The 4,394-nt window shown below is 37.9% G+C and overlaps 1 pseudogene; it reads left to right on the top strand.

The window, feature by feature from the left end:
- The first annotated feature begins 583 nt into the window (after positions 1-583).
- On the top strand, positions 584-3,432 carry LOC109862030 (annotated as a pseudogene).
- The last annotated feature ends 962 nt before the right edge of the window (positions 3,433-4,394 follow it).

Below are 4,394 nucleotides of genomic sequence, written 5' to 3'. Positions count from 1 at the left end.
TCGGGTAAACTTCGTGAGATCGCCAATCGGCGACGATCTCTCGGCTCGGTCGGTTCGTCCGATTTTCCGAAGAAGGGAAAAGGGAGAGTGTTGGTTTTCGATCACGCCACCTAGACCCTTCGATATTTATTGAGTGATAAACTTTTTTTAATTGCTCGTGGCGACAGATCTTTACTTGCGCCGGCTGTCCTAAATTTTATAGGATATTATTCTTTGACCCGGANATAACCGGGTTTATTTGGAAAGTTGCTCGGGACGTTTAAACAAATATTTCTGTTCGCTATCGTTTACAAAGGAATTTTTAAGATCTTTGCTAGGCTCGGTTTATAGTTTTCGGGCGTCGACACGATTTCTATTTGCGCGCCTGGCGCGTCGAAGTCCGAGTCCATTCATGTTATTTATTGAGAAAAAACGGNATTTATTGTATGTCGGCGCGTCACGTTGCAAGAAAAAGGGGCCCGTGGAGTCCCCAGGACGTAACACAAATAATAGTCTACATTTCTCATTATTGTAATATTCCAACGCAAAACACTTGATATTTCGGTGTATCTATTTTAACACCGGGTTGAATATTTTAATTACTATGAGTGAAGTCGCTAATACATTTATACCTACCTTTTATTTCCATCGAAGTATTTTTATTACTGGTGGCACGGGTTTCCTGGGTAAAGCATTATGTGAAAAATTACTGAAATGCTGTTCGGATATTACAGAAATATTTCTGCTGATACGCCCGAAAAAAGGATTAACCATCAACGACAGAGTTAAGGAAATGTTGAATAACAAGCTTTTTGATTTATTACGGAACGAGCGGCCATCTAGTTCCGATAAAATCATTTCTATAAGCGGATATAAGTGCTAAAGACTTGGGATTATTGCCGAACGACAGACAAATGTTGATCGAAAAAGTCTCGATAATTTTCCACGTTGCGGCTACCGTCCGTTTTGACGAGAGTCTCAAAGATGCAATTTTCAACACCTTACGGTCAACGCGCGCGCGTGACGTTTGAATTTGGCTCAATCTATGAAAAATATTGTGGTAAAATATTGTTTAGCAAATACATTTTTTTCTCAATAACTTTATGTGCCCACGTGACATATTCTAATGACGTTATGTTTAATTTTCTATAAAAACAAAAAGACTCTGCTTCATGTAAGCTCGACGTACACACAAAGCGATAAACCCATCGTGGGCGAGATTTTGTATTCTTTGAAGAACGTCGACTGGAGAAAGACGATCAAAATCGCAGAGACCGTCGATGAGATTTTAAAGATCTGTAACGGTTCTACTTCTCGGGAGAGAATATTCCGTTGCTTTATATCTTTTAATTGTTGCGGAGTAGCTCGTCGGATTCCAGGAACAGGTAAGAAAATGAGTGGACTCGGTAGTTTCAAGTAACAAAATTGAATAAGGTTTATTCAAGTAAAAAAAAATAGAATTAAACAAATAATATATACAAACAAAAAGAAAATAGCTGAATAAACGGAAGAATCTACGACACGGTGCTTCTCGAAATCATGCGTGAGACAGTCACGTGTTCGGTCGGTACGTTCGGTCCTCCGGAGAGGAATATATACAAAAATAACGAAATGCAATGCAAATGATACCGTAGATCGAAGACTTAACTGTGCGGTGCTTCTCGGAACGGTAGGCGAGAAAGTCACGGTTTTACTCGGTCGGCCCGACGGAGAATCGGAAGATTCTCCCGGAGCGGAGCGGATGCCAGTGTGCCTGGCGGAGAATCGGAAGATTCCCCCGGCGCGGAACGCAAGCCGGTTTACCCGGCGGAGAATCCAAGATTCCCCCGGAGCGGAGCGGGTGCCGGTTTACCCGGCTGGTCCGGAGACCGGAGCGGATCTCATCTCTTCGGTTTTTGGGCCGGCTTTTATACCCGAATTTTCCCCCGGAGCGGGGGTTGACAAAGATGCGCGGAAAACAGATAGTTGTTTGTCGCTGTCAGTTTCGTGGCGCGCGAGGCGCGCGGTGCAGCGCGGTACCAGCTGGTACTTGTAGGCGCGGGGTAGCGCGCAGTGCGGGGACGGCGCGCAGGCCGTTTCGTGGCGCGGGGAAACGCGCGGTGCGGGCGGCGCGCAAGCCGTCAGCGTATATTAAATATACGCTGATTTTAGAGTGATTATTTGGCGCTAAGCGCCGTGTTTTAGGCCGGGACTGATGGTCGGTCCCGGCCGTAACAATGCACATCGTTACAGATCTTTACAGCGAAATAAATACTATACAATTGCCCATGCAAACGAAACACATACGTTATATTGTGTATATATTGCCATTGTCAAAATGTGTTTACGCCCGTTCATTAATTTTTGCAGATATATTGGAACAATGGCAAATACTTATGTTTTTCCGAAAAGACTAGCCGAGCAAGTGATAAATGACTTTTCCAAGTCACTGCTTTGCAGTAACCTTAGACCATCTATAGTCATATCATCACTTAATAATCCTGTACCAGGCTGAATTGACAATTTTAACAGACCCATGGGGGCTTGCTTAGTGCTGGTGGAACCGAAATTTTACGTGTGGTGCACTTATATTCTAATGTATTTTCCGATTTTATTCCGATAGATATAGTGATTCAAGCAATGATAATCACAGCTTAAAAACGCGGAATGAAAAAGTACGCATGTAAAGCCAGTTTTTAGTATTCAACTTACTTGTCTCGATCACTGTAGAAAATTAAAATTCATACTATGTTTTACAACTCAGCATCTCCGATAATAGTCTTCACATTTACACAACTGCTCTATAAACAACACAAAAAGCATAAGTTTAGGAAAGTTAATACGCGTATCATTTCGTGTTGTGTATGATATTCCTTTGGGGCGAACAATTTGGAAACCACATACGATTATAAAATAGTGGTTTGTTATATTACATATTGATGTTAGTATTACATATTGTGCCGGCATTATTAATAAACACTGTGTTGAAAATATTACGTTTACGTCCGATGTAAGTTTTATTTAAAATCTTGATATTTACACGCCAGATATTCAAAACTGTGCTATTATCACATTTGAAATTTGTGTTATAAGTGAAAGTGTAACGTGTATACTATGATGTATGTAGGTTACTGAAAATGCAACGAAAGATATATATGTCAAACTGTGCATTGTCCTTTTTTAAAACTCACTTCTGGCGATATAATAGCACAAAATTAATAAACATTTTCGAGAATCTGAGCGCTGCTAATGAAAAAGATTTCGAATATAAAAATATTTTGAATTTTCACACAGAAGAATATATCAGGTGCGTATTAGAGCTCACGCATGCGAGTATGTATGTACTATCTATGCAATCTTATTTTATAAGTAATTATTATCTTCTATTTCAGACGTGGCATTATTGGTACTAAACTCTACTTGCTTAATGAAGATATGAGCTTAGAACGACTCAGACGTTATCGTAAAAAGTAAAAGTAGACGACTAAAATGATCACTGCAAAATTGTCACTCTATTTTTGTATCAATTTCGAGTGTTTTTTACAACTTTCTGTGCTCGTCTCTCGTTAAGAAACAATATTATTGCGTAGAATACTTCAGAGTATTATAATAAAAAACTCCATATAACATTGTCGGAGAGAAACGTTTTTCACATGATATCGCAAAGTTACGTGCGCACTTTGATCGGTCTTTGTGACGTTCGTAGCAACAGGTCATAACGGAAGTGCTGACATTTAGTCATTTTCATGAGCTGTATTGTCAAAAGCATGTTAATATTCGCGTTTCAGAAACCAATGCCAAACGAGTTTGCTGCGAAAACTGCGTGATATTTGATAAGACGTTATATATTATAAGTGATAAAAACGATAAACGTAATTAATGCATTGCCATTATTGATGTTTCAGAATGGACTGGCTTCATGAAAGTATCAAACTATTGTTTGTAATTATGCTATGCTACATCTTGTATTCACGTTTATGATTGCACAATAGGTAAATTAGATTATAAATCAAGGAATTGAGTTTGTTTTCTTTTTTAAGATAAGTGAATTTTAATAAAACTAAATGTTTAAATTTGTTTTTAACACTAGTCGAAATGTAAGAATCACGTAAATTTGTGAGTATAAAACTTCGAAATAGGTTTTGATGATTAAAATGATACAAGATTGACACGTTATAGCATAAGTGTATACTTTACAGAACGTTTCACTGATTTGTATTTCTTCAGTCAACTACATCAAACAAATATTAATTAACATATTTGTATATTTGTATTACAACTTATTTTTATATAAATGTTATACATAATTATTATATTACTAGTATAAAAGCATCTCTAAACACTATTAACATTAGAATATTCATTAATGGCCAGTCAAAATGACTGGTTTTGAATTTTTAATTAAAAGGTATTCAAACTTATAATATTGCATTTCA

Source organism: Pseudomyrmex gracilis, unplaced genomic scaffold (genome assembly GCF_002006095.1).
Source record: "Pseudomyrmex gracilis isolate BER0280 unplaced genomic scaffold, ASM200609v1 scaffold_1289, whole genome shotgun sequence".
In the NCBI taxonomy this organism is placed as follows: Eukaryota; Metazoa; Arthropoda; class Insecta; order Hymenoptera; family Formicidae; genus Pseudomyrmex; species Pseudomyrmex gracilis.
The sequence above is the reverse complement of the archived record's forward strand: the minus strand, read 5'-3'. Positions and strand labels throughout refer to the sequence as shown.